At 35.7% G+C, this 13084-nt stretch overlaps 1 protein-coding gene across 2 annotated transcripts in view; it reads left to right on the top strand.

Annotated features, from left to right (window-relative positions):
• Nucleotides 1-1126: 1126 nt before the first annotated feature.
• The window catches only part of LOC145686095 (RNA pseudouridylate synthase domain-containing protein 1-like), a 52891-nt gene continuing 40933 nt past the window's right edge, over nucleotides 1127-13084 (top strand). Inside the window, exon 1 of one of the 2 annotated variants that reach the window (XM_081759035.1) lies at nucleotides 1127-1283. The gene's annotated coding sequence lies outside the window, so the exon portion shown is untranslated. Of the gene's footprint in view, nucleotides 1284-1495; nucleotides 1647-13084 lie in introns of those variants that run through there. The other variant, XM_081759036.1, reaches the window with a different exon arrangement.

Below are 13084 nucleotides of genomic sequence, written 5' to 3'. Positions count from 1 at the left end.
ACGATTAATAATTTAAAATATATTGAAAATTAATTCAATAGAAAACAGATACCATATCTCAATAATCGGCCGTGGATTTATCAGCCATATAGTGGTTTAAAATATTTAATGCCATATATTTATAAAGTCCCTTTCCTACCATGTTTTAGCTGGTAATATACAACTAATTTAGTCAATATTAAAGCTAACATGAAAGCTAACATCAATATTAATGTCATGAAAATAGATAATCCAGAACTTCGTACTAAAATATATAGAAACATTTGGGCAGAACAAATCCGAAATGCTGTCTTGATATATACAGATGCATCCAAATATCCAGATATTTCAGTGGGAGCAGCAATATTCATTCCATCTAAAAACGTAGTCTTAAAATACAAATGACCATCATCAAATATCACGATGGCAACAAAAACAATAAACTTTTTCCAGGACATTCTTACTGGGAAGTAATTGAAAATCATTCCCAAAAACTCAGAAATTTTAATAATCATTGGTCAAGAAAAGAAATAACAACATATAGAATTATTTTAGGTACAGCACTTACTTCAGCAAATTATTTCAAAAAAAGAGATACTTATCAGTGTTGGTGTGATAAGGGTGTAGGTAGTGTTAATCATCTTTTATTAGAATGTAGTTATTTACAAAACCAGAGGTTAATTTTTCTTCAAAAGTTAAGTTACTTTCTTGGAATGGGTCCATTTTCATACAAATACATAATGGCAACTTATAATTGGAAAGCAATACGAACCATGATACAATTCATTATCCATAACGGTATAAATTTATAAATTTATTTTTAAAAATTGGAAAAATAAATTTTATAAATTAAAATTGTAAGAAGGTATATATATATATATATATATATATATATATATATATATATATATATATATATATATATATATATATATATATATATATATATATATATATATATATATATATATATAATCATGTTAAACTAAATACTAATAAAGAAGATAATCTGGAAAAATACTCATTCACCCGAAGAAAATAGTAATTTAAGTGGAAAAAGCTAAGGTTTGCCTAACAAATTCAATACTTATAGCCTATTAAAACTTTAAATAAGTTGGAGACTATAGCTGTAAGACTACTAATAATGAAGAAGAAAGAAAGAATATTATCTTCACAATGTACGAAGATTCTGATTAAGAAGAAGAAGAAAAAAGTGCAAGGACAGAAAGGTTCGCCAGTTCCGTAGTATGGATTGTTCATGTAAACAGAAGGTGTATTAAGTAAATTAGATCTTCCTGCGGCAGGTAAACGAGTGTTCTAAGTAATAATAAAACCTTGGGTGCAGTTTTACTATCCGGATCCACAGATTGAAAAATGTACAGAAAAATTTGGCAAGTCTTTAATTTGCCCATTTTATGTCAAGAACAGACCCAATCAACCCCTGCGGAGCTTCCAACTCGTTCCTACTTCTACGCCTAGTCCTCCTCCTACTACTACTAATACTGTGTATCTGTATAGTAAAACTGCAGGAAACTTTTTCTGTGTAGACCATTACTTGAAAGAAGCTTCTACCGTGTATTTGTGGTGTGCTTGTTCAACGGTAAAAATTGTTCAGTTTATCGAAGATTTAGTTAAACATGACATGCAGTTTCTTCCACATATAAGCAGTAAGTGTTTTGTTTGGTGTTGAAATCTGGTAGTACTAGTATCACTATACAAATACTAATAGTGTTCTGGTATGGGAATATATTGTTGATTGCTAGTATGCTTTCATGGCGTCAACAGGCATTGCAAAATATGTACCCAAAATGTAAATAAAAGTCGCCGGATCATACAAAAATGAATATTGAACTAAACAAAAGGAATATTGTTTAGTTTCTTCTGCAAACTACAAGGTTGTGATCCTGGCTCACTTGTTAGTGATTATTATTACAAATACAATGTAGACGTATGGCATAAAAACTAGTGCATAAAACACGAACCAACTTGTGCTAGGTGGCCACTAAAAAGCACGAATGCTATCTAAAAGGGCAGGCGCACAAGCGAATGAGTGCTTCCGTAGGGAGCAGGCGCGTCAGCTGTAGTGGGTATACGCATTATCGGGTATAGTGGAAAAACACTTTGTTTCAAAATATATAGCTTACGTGCTGCATAGCTGTGAGGAGATACTAAATGCCATCCAAAAAAGTAAACAGATTCTATTAGGTTTGGTTAGATGTTCCTCTTCTTTTCTGTAGTTTAAATTCGTTTCCACACTTGGGGCCGCGGTGGCTCAAACCCTGCTTCCGCCAAGTGAACTTTGTGGTGGACAAACACCGTGTGCGTAGGTTTTCTCGGGGTTCTCCCGTTTCCTCCCACTTCCTTAATGCCACCATTTCACTTATTTCTCATCATCACCGTCTCCTTTAGCCTAGCCGGCATGATCGTGGGACGTAAAACTCAAACATTTCATTTCGTTTCCACACTTACGATAAACCATTCGCCTGTTTAGTGGACTATGAGTCTCACACAATTTCAACAACTGACACACTTTACTTTTGTATAACTCGATAAAACTCAAATGCGATGTCAGAATCTTGTCATTTACGCACCATTTCCACACTGCCTTTCCCATAAATCATAACAAGTATACCTCTGTGCCAAATAGTCCCTTCCGCCTCCACATATAGTGCTGTTTACAGCATTAAAAACAACTGACAACTTTTTTCTTAATTTCTACTATTTCCCCTCATCTGACTTTCGCTCTTTCCCACAAACCAAAATAAATTCTCCAATTCATCTGGTAAATTTTCTAAAATTGGTTCGGCTATACAGCAGTTAACCCAAATAAAACAGCAGTCAGGTTTACAATAGACTGTAAAATTAAATAAATAAATTGAAAAAAAAATTTATGTTCGAAATTTTCTCTAAGACGTTCTGCACCGTTATTTTTTTAGTGCATATTTAAATGAGTACAGAATAATATGCGTGCAAACTGATGTGGCATGGAAATGATTACGTGCTATCCTATTACATTGTATCATATGCAATTATTTCATCAGGAAATTCACTCATAGGTTCTTAGAAATGTTTTTTAACCAACTTTTACTAAAGCGTTTTTCACAGTCCTTTGCACCTTTCGAAAACAAACCGCGTAATATGATGTATCATTGCGCGCACAACTATTTGCTGATTGGTGAAGACAAAATTGTTTCGTCTGTTTCCCGCAATATTTCTGCTGCAGCATGTGCATGTATTTCTGCTACAGCGATGTGCATTACTCGTCTCACTCTCATACCATTGCCATGATATAGGGCAAAATACCCAATACTATATAATCTCCCCTCCTTTAAGAGCAACTGAACATTGTTATTTTTCCCCAAACTGTAATTATTGATGAAATTACAATGAGTTATATCAAATTATCAACTGAACGATAAAGAGATGGCGCTGTTATGTAACAGCAAGCATTTATCATTATGGGAGATTATTTCTTTTTCATCTATTTCCTAAATCATTATGCATATCCATGACAAAAAAAAAAAAAAAAAAAAAAAAAAAAAAAAAGTACTTTTCCCCCTTAAGTTCAATTTATTGATGTGTTTTCTTACATTGTATAGCATGCGAATGTACAAATACTAACTTCAGTACTACAAAGTAAGTAAATAAATATTCCATGAGAACATGAAAATTAGCTATTATAGGTCTTAATTTTCTTCAAGTGAATTGAACAGCGTTGATATCGTTTGATAAAGTATTTGCTTTTCTTCTGCACTTACGGGTTTGCCTTGTTTGTGTTTAACAGACTAACTCGGAGCAGCAGGTAACCTGCTGGCTTCCTTAGGCGACATCTTTAAATTGTGGCGCGCACTTCGTGTGTTTTGTCATTTGTTGTAACAGTTTTTTCTTACAAATTCGATTTTGGTTCAAGATTTCAATCCCATATAGATATACTTTGAGTCGAAACCTAAATGTTCTTACTGCGCCTTAACAATACACTATGGCGTGGGAGACCCGGGTTCGATTCCCGGTGGAAGCTCATGTGGTTCGGATTCCACGTTAATCAGTAGGTCCACGTCTCATATAGCCTCGCTGCTGAACGAGACGTTAAACTTAAAATCAACTCAAGTCATTAACAATACATGACATTGCATTTGTTGTGTACTATTTGCTCATGGAAGAATAAACTGTTATTAGTCTCATTTTCAATGTTGCTACCTCATTGTTATTTTTCAGTTTTTCACAAAGAATGGTTGTCAAACAGTTGTCATTTCATGAAAATGGGCTAAGAAAATGAAAAAGAGAAATCAAGTGAACTCGCTGTTCTTATTGAAGATAATAAGTTCCTTATAGTATTTCAGATCTTTGTTTGACCTTTCATTAGAGATTAGGAAATAGTCAATTAAAAAGAGAGAAAGTGAGGTTGATAGATAGAAGTTAAAGAGGATAAAACCTGTTTTAGTGATTCATTACTAAGTAATATGAGGCTAATTTTTTTCAGCTATAATTTGTATATTGCCTTTTTAAAATGCGATCAGAATAAATGACCATTTAAAAGATGCAAAAACCGAATATTTGGTGCCAGAAATGAAATAATGTACAAAGGAATCTTCAACATTTAAGAATTTTTATAATATTGGATAGGAATGTTCATAACTTTTGAGTCTTTTTTTTTTTTTTTTTTCTGGCTGCAGTGAAATTAAGATAAGGTACTATGTGCATGTTAAATAATGTGTCTTTATTCCTATGTAGAATCTAAAAAGTTTCTTGGAATTTGTTGAATAAGGTGTCGATAGAGTCTTCATACTCTCATGACTGATATTAGTTTATAGCGTAACTTTTCTGTTAGATATCAAATGAAAGGATAAGTCACGAGGATTCAAAATATATTTTATAGGTATTTTATTACATATAACAAAGGAAATAAAATAATAAATTCTCTATTCAATAAATAAGTAAACTCAGTAGTTTTCAAGTTCTTGCAGAATGAACAATTGCTTGTTCCAAACACTCGCTCGCCTATAATGAAAACGTACAAGGAGCTCAAGTTTAAAATGAAATGAAATGAAATTTTTCGAGTTTTACGTCCCACGATTATGCAGGCTAGGCTAAAGGAGACGGTGATGATGAAAACATGAATGGAATGTTGGAATGAAGAAAGTGGGAGGAAACTGAAGTACCCAGAGGAAACCCACGCACACGGTGTTTGTCTACCACAAGGTTCACTTAGCGCGAACTTGGATCGAACCTGGAACCTCATTTTCCAGAGGTGAACGCTCTATTACTGAGCCACCGCGGCCCCCCAAGAGCTCAATTTTGAATAGAAGTCGTGAATACAACTGCACATGTTTCTAAATTTGATAATTAACTCCTTTGTGGTTATATGATCCGCGTACTCGTCGTCGGGCGGGAGACCCGCGTTCGATTTCCGGAGGAAATTCATGTAGTTCGGATCACTCGTTCGGCTTTAGGTCCAAATCTTATAGCACCTTGTTATTGAAGAGGACGATAAACTTTAATCCATCCATCCAACCATAGATCTGCTAGTAGGAACACTAAGTCATCATGTAATAGTGGCTCTGAATCCTAACATTTTAGGTAGGTTCTCAGCTAGATGAAACGTTAGGAGTGGGGATAGTAAGTTTTAGTTGTAATTTACACTGGTAGAAGAAATTCAACGTTCTGCCCTTCTTCCTCCTGATGCGTGTCTGCGTTTACATAGTAGTTCAAAGATTCAGGAGAGCAATGCGTACGCCACTGCAAACGGAAGAAAATGGTTCCTGATTCTCTTATCGCAAGCCCATGCCATTTTATTTTTAATCTCATTGTTTTTCTCCCTTCAGTTTGTTTATTCATTTCTTAGCACAAAATTGCATATAACATTTTTTGTTTAATTAGTTGGCAACATTTCTGCACTGCAATCTGCATTGTTTACAAGGGGTGCAAAGCTTCGTGAAAATCAGATTAAGTGGTCACTGAAAGCAAGAGTGTGTGATGCCTATATCCAAGTCAGGACAGAGCACATTCAGCGGAGTGCGTCGGTATTGGAGGCTATGTATAAGCGAAGGATGTGCAAAACACTAAGCAACATCTGCTAGCTGGCCCCTAAAAGAGATTGCTTAGCAACCAAGTCAGCCAAGAGCGCAGCAAGCTTTCCGCGAGGAGGTGCGCGCATAGGGAGCAGGCGCGTCAGTGACGAAGGGTATTAACATCAACGAGGATAATGGTATACACACATTATGTCTCTTACAAACAACGCACATGTGTACATGAGGGCAGTTTTCATGGTTTCACATTAGTATATGTTTGTGAAAATAAAATAGATATTTCCTACATTGTACAGAAACACTCCACTGGTGGAAATTGATATGGTACTCAATTGTCTATCATATGAACTCACTCATTATATCCGTAATATAATCCTTGTAACCTTACACTTGTAAACATAAAATACTGATTTACTGCCTTGTGTACAACCGCAGATGGAATTAATATCATAGATACTCTTCTTTTATATGCACTCACTCATTTTAAATGTAAGATTACCATTTTTATGACAGTCTATTGGGCGATTACTGCTATTTCGTTCAGTAACAACTTCAACTATTTCCCTCACTAGTCTTCCACTCACTCTTCCTCACAAACTAAAATAAATTCTCCAGTTCATCTGGTAATTTTTTTAATATTGGTCCGGCGATACAGCAGTTAACCCGTCTATTGGTATGCTGCACCAAAAATGAAGTGGAATTTAAGGACGATGATAATATTCATCGTAGTCACTTATATTCAGCTCAGTTGACATCCTGAATCATTTGGGACTCAACCTACATCATAATATAAATCGAACTCTATATTTGAGTCACCTGAAAATGACGGAAGGCAATTCAAATAGGCCAACGATATAAGATAGGACACGGACCAGTCCCCTCCTAAGAGTGGATGCTCATTCGTTAGGTTCTCCCTTTTGGTACCCTTCTTCGATATGAATACCAAAATAAATCTAGAATCATGAACCAAGATGCAATTGCTCCCCCCCCCCCCCAAGAAGAGGATTCGTGCTGAAAAAAAAAAATCGATAATTTTGAAAACCGAAATTGAATAGAATGATTGTATCTCATAATGAAGGAACAGCGTAGTTTGAAACCTAATCCATCTGTGAAAAATTAATAAATACGGTAAGTCGATATCCGAAATATTGTTATGTTACGCATGAATCACAACTATCTTTTAAAATTTCGTTTGTTTACATTCTTCACTGTACTAAGTTTCTATAGAACGCACACAGAGCACCGCAATATTTAATATTTTCGAACTTTTCTTAACGGGATGATCTACCTTTTCTCGGCACAAAAATTTTTATATTGGACCTTATGGGGAGAACACGGCTACCGAATTTCCTCAGTTTCTAAGGAACTAGGTATCTCTAATGGGGAAGAAAAATTTTGCAGCATTCTATAGAAGTTTATTAACGGGTTGAAATACTTAAATTGTATATTTGTCTGCTAGTTTAGCAGAAATAAATTATTAAAAAATAAATAAATTAGTTTCTTTTTATACAAATTAAAATATGTTTAACTTTGGAACCAATTATGGTAGAAAGATCAACTTTTTTTTGTTTTATTCCTTGAGAAGAAACGACTCTAATAGTTTTAATCACAACCATTTCTGATACGCCAATAAAAAAATAGTATTTTAATATAAGTATTAAAGTCCACCTGTCAAAGTTTGACGAGGGTAAGTCACGCCCCACTCTAAGCTTGGCCGCGGAATGGGCGGGGGTTGGTGAAATGGAGGGGGAAGGGGGTGGATGTCTGAATGAAACAGGTTCTCGACCAGTTTCTGAGATTACCTGTCAGCTGCCAAATACTGTTAGCTTTATAGAGTGTGTCTTCCTCAATGGTTCCATACTAAGAGACTGGACGATGTGGTGTGAAGTTTCCTCTTTTCTCCGTTACCTCTGGAAGTTCATCAAGATGCATTCTAGAGTGCGCGGGAAGAACAGTATATATCAGAAAACGCTGTTATTTTGGGATTTTTCCCCCTTCCCTACAAATATTATAGCATACAGTACTGTCGTAGAGAAGGGGGGCAGAGGGGTGTCCCCACAGAATTCCGACAATGTAAAGTCCTGGCCCCCATATATAGGTGTCCGTAAAAAAAATGTCCCCTAAGTTTTTTTTTTTTTATAATGTCTTGGGAATATATTTCAAATTTGAGGTGTTTTCCTGGTAGCCGCCGCCCTACGTAAATCTCTGTGTATATATATATATATATATATATATATATATATATATATATATATATATAAAGAGAGAGATCGTGAACCAAGGCACTTAGAAAGATAATTTTGGTGTCAAAGTATAGGTTTTTGAGGCCGATGAATTTAAATATGGCATTGTTTATTGCCACTTAGAAACCTTACAACCTGGCAGCACTGTTGTCTAACGATTAACTGTACAAAGTTACAAATGCGTATATGCACGCATTACTCTAGGATGTAGCGTACTTCCTCAGGACTAAGCGAAATCTACTTTGTCTGGTAGCTTTCATCACGACAAGACATATTTTACATGGTAACATGAGAGAACATTTGTCTAAATCCAATATGGCAGCCAATATGATGGCTAATTACTAGGCAACCAAGTAATGGACTTATTCAAATGCCTGTCAGTCCTAATTGGCCTAGAGCCTAGAGAATGGGAGAAAGAGGCAGGATACGGTCTAATTGAAGAAGGGTCTCCTGAGGGGGCGAGGGAAATTTAAAATACTCCATTTTTTAATGGAAAACACGGTTTTGCCTCCTTGTCCGCAGACAACACTGCACACCAAATGCTCTATAAGACGTTCTCTAAATAGCCCTGTTAGATCCAATCTGTATTCCGTGCATTTTTACGGAGGAACAGCGGAGCAAAAGCCCTGTTTTTTTGTGATATTTCTGGTTTCTCGTGCTTACTTCGCTAAGACTAAGCACTGTAAGCCAATCTCTAATTATCCTATAGCAGTGTTAATTTCAGATCATTTCCTCCGGAGGCACCACGCACAGAGGGGGAAAGCGACTAAAAATTGCGTGCTCCACAGAAATTTCTGCGAAGATCTCAAGCACCCGAGGGTGCATTTCGTAGCTCTTGGAAGAATTTCCCCCCAGAATCACCGCTGAAATCATCACTGTCCTAGGGAGTTGAAACAAGAAGCAGGATACGCAAAAAAGAACAAACTTTCAAAGCATTTAAAGTTTAGGCTCGTTGTGCTAAGCGCCTTCTTAGGACGAGGATATGGGATTTGAAAAATGCACGTTTTCTTTTATTTATTTATTGAAAAACATGTTTGCCCTTTTTTGTCCCCAGACAACCATGCAGACGACACACACCACTTGTCTTATACAAAAGTGTTGCCATGATAGCTCCTATAAGACCCATTTGGAACGGTGTCCATACTGTGCATTGTTATAAGGGGACAAGGGAGCAAAGCCCTGTTTTCTTTGACTTTTTCGTTTTCCACGCTTACCCCGCTAAGACTACGCACTGTCAGTTAGTCTCGATTTATCCTAAAGAGTTGAAACAAGAAGCAGGATACGCAGAAAAGAACATACTTTCAGAATGATGACGTCCTATGGGTGGGACCTACAGCTTAACGTAGGATCCGAACCACTTGTGTCTCCATCGGGAATCAAACAAGTGACTCCTTGATTATAAGGGATGAGCGTAACTATTCATCCACATATATATATATATATATATATATATATATATATATATATATATATATATATATATGCAGACTATAATAGACTATTGTACGTGGTAATAAATAGCTATAATAATATTCCAGGAACTTTTTGACAGTCCCCCGTACAATCTTTATTTTCTAGTAATGCATTCACATTGAAGGCTACGTCTTTGAAAATAATGTTGACAAATTACAAGAATTCTTTGAATAACTTCTATCGACTTTTTTCTGTAATAGACTATTGTACGTGGTAATAAATAGCTACAATAATATTCCAGGAACTTTTTGACTGCCCCCCCGTATAATTTTTATTTTCTAGTAATGCATTCACATTGAAGGCTACGTCTTTGAAAATAATGTTGACAAATTTCAAGAATTCTTTGAATAACTTCTATCGACTTTTTTCTGTAATAGACTATTGTACATGATTCTAACACAATTACTTAATATTGACACTTGTAATATCCAACATTTCTAGGATAGCACTGCAAATCTTTGATCACGAAATTAGTTTGAGGTTTCTCATTTAAACAAGCGCCTCTTTTAGGGTCTCTTCTCTTTTACATTCTTGAGTTTTTTGAAGGACCTGCAGCTCTAGGTTTCTGCTCTATTATCTTCTCCACCAAATTCAAAATAGAGGTTCTTCTACTCATGTTTTCCTGTGACAACTCTCTACAATATCCAGGAATTTACAGCTCTTGTATCCGTACGTGCACTAAGAATCGTCTTGAACCTACCCGAACGAAGCATTCTGGTCGCTTTGGTTGAGTATGTCAACACCATGTTATGTTGCACAACAGCTCTCCTTCCTTTTTTCCTTCAAATGACAGAGTTATGATACATTTCAACGTAGAGTATTAAGGACTAGCATCAGGGGCGGATCCAGGACGGACTTCTGGGGGGGGGGTTGTAATACTGCTACTTAGAGGTACTTTTAAGAGCTCCAAACTCTGGGATGGGTTTTATTTATATGTATAAAATAAGAAAGTTTCCTCTTCTGGGAAAAGGGGCGATCGCCCCCTGGATCCGCCACTGACTAGCATATATACGGTATATAGCTAGTCGTGACAAAAAGTATAGACCAACTCGAAATTTCAGAATCCTGCGATATACTTCCGCAATGATTTTTGAAGAGGTAGTTGGTGACTACTTCAAATTATATGCCCGTAGCTAAAGCCCCTCTATAAAAAATTGTTGCGTGAGTACCTTAGGATTCTGAAACATGTATTTTTGGATAGCGCACCTGTTAGTTCCTAAGTGGAGTCTTGACCCGACTACGGTAGGTCCGATAATTATTTCTTGTGAAAATGTCATATATTACCTTTTACAGCCCGTGACGACAGTAAGATTTCTGTGATTCGGCCAATCCCTGTTTCTACTTGCAAATGGCTGATTTATAGCATTTACGCTATTAGTAAGCGCTACTGAGGTCAATAAGAGTTGAATTAGATTTTTGCGAGGGGCGCATTGTTATAGCATGTTTTCTAACGCACAAAGGGATGTTCTGAATGGAGGCAGCTGTGTGTATGTTTAGCCAATGGAGCCATTTGTATGTTCATGGCTTTGCACTCTAACTCCAAATAATAATAATAATAATAATAATAATAATAATAATAATAATAATATAACTTTTGCCTCCTAAAAATAACCAGATGGTAAAGTTATGGTCGATACATTTTTGGAATTCCAAGGCATTTTAGAATGCTTGTCTATGATCTGGCTATCAGAAATAATTGATCACCATTTTCTCTACATAACTATAATTTTCTTACAGGGTAGAAACACCTCCTCGGAAGAGAGAGAGAAAAAAAAGAGGGAGAGAGAGAAAGTGGCCGAACTTGGGCTATTGAACGTGAGGACAGGATGTTTACATTCGCATTGACACCTGCTGTGAAAACGGTCTGTGTACATAGCTGAAAGAGATTTGTGAAGACCCTTCCCTTCATATATCTCGGGACGAAAACAAAAGAAAGGGGTGGGCGCGGATGCCTTACCCTCGTCAAACTTCTTGGCAGGTGGACTTTAATACTTATATTAAAATACTATTTTTTTATTGGCGTATCAGAAATGGTTGTGATTAAAACTATTAGAGTCGTTTCTTCTCAAGGAATAAAACAAAAAAAAGTTGATCTTTCTACCATAATTGGTTCCAAAGTTAGACATATTTTAATTTGTATAAAAAGAAGCTAATTTATTTATTTTTTAATAATTTATTTCTGCTAAACTAGCAGACAAATATACAATTTAAGTATTTCAACCCGTTAATAAACTTATGTAGAATGCTGCAAAATTTTTCTTTCCCATTAGAGATACCTAGTTCCTTAGAAACTGAGGAAATTCGGTAGCCATGTTCTCCCCATAAGGTCCAATATAAAAAGTTTTGTGCCGAGAAAAGGTAGATCATCCCGTTAAGTTGTTTGTACTGCGACTTGCATAAGTAAAGTAAATTGATTACTGAAGTTAGTTTATTTACAAACTGAATATTTGAGAAACGGCTAAACATGTTATTCTACACATTCTGCAGAAGAGCAATATAAAGTATTTACTGTGAAAATTCTGTGCATTTTCATTTTGTTTCCATTTTTCACGTGCTCAGAGGAAGAGCATACGTTATTTCACGTTACGACCTGCTTATTTGAAATGTATTCCAGGAGCAGCTAACTTGCAAAAGTAGTGCATTTCGCTGCTTAACTTTTCATGTTTATTGCATTTTAAGGGTGATGCTTGTTACTTTACTAATACACTTCATCCGACATAGTTTGCGTACATCAACATGGTATTAAACGTTGATGGGCACTGTTATATGTTAATAAATTACACGCCACAGATAAACAAAACACTACGGTATATGAAAATCTTACCGTGTACCCGAACCAGTTACTCTATAGCCATGAGCATCCTGTCATGTTAAAGTGGACAATAAGAGCATATGCTGCTCATTGTGAAGCAGTGGGAGTGTTAAATCAAGAACTACAGCTCTTCAGTTTGTAGCACTATTAATACAATTCATTGTGATTGCCTGCAATGACAAAAGGTCATTTGCAACAAATTTAGAAGTTTCCATAGACTTCGAACCTCAGTTGGCTTCTCACCTTGACATAGGAATTATATTATATGGTGTAGTACTGCCTAGGAGTTGCCCAAATATATCCAGAATCGTTGCCCAAATATATCCAGAATCAAGGTTTTATTTTCCGAAACCGATTTTTTTTTTGTTTGTTTGTTTGTTTGTTACTTTTCAGATTTCGGATAAAATCCAAATTTCAGAAAAGTTGCAATTTTATAAACAATTCGCATATAAAATCACAGTTACCCTTCTTTATAATTAGGTGAAAGATAATACAGACTACTCCTTGTATGAACAGAAATCAGCGAAGAAATTAAAAAAAAAAAAACAGCT

This window comes from Thermobia domestica, chromosome 5 (genome assembly GCF_964235325.1).
Source record: "Thermobia domestica chromosome 5, izTheDome1.hap1.1, whole genome shotgun sequence".
Classification (NCBI taxonomy): domain Eukaryota; kingdom Metazoa; phylum Arthropoda; class Insecta; order Zygentoma; family Lepismatidae; genus Thermobia; species Thermobia domestica.
The sequence above is the reverse complement of the archived record's forward strand: the minus strand, read 5'-3'. Positions and strand labels throughout refer to the sequence as shown.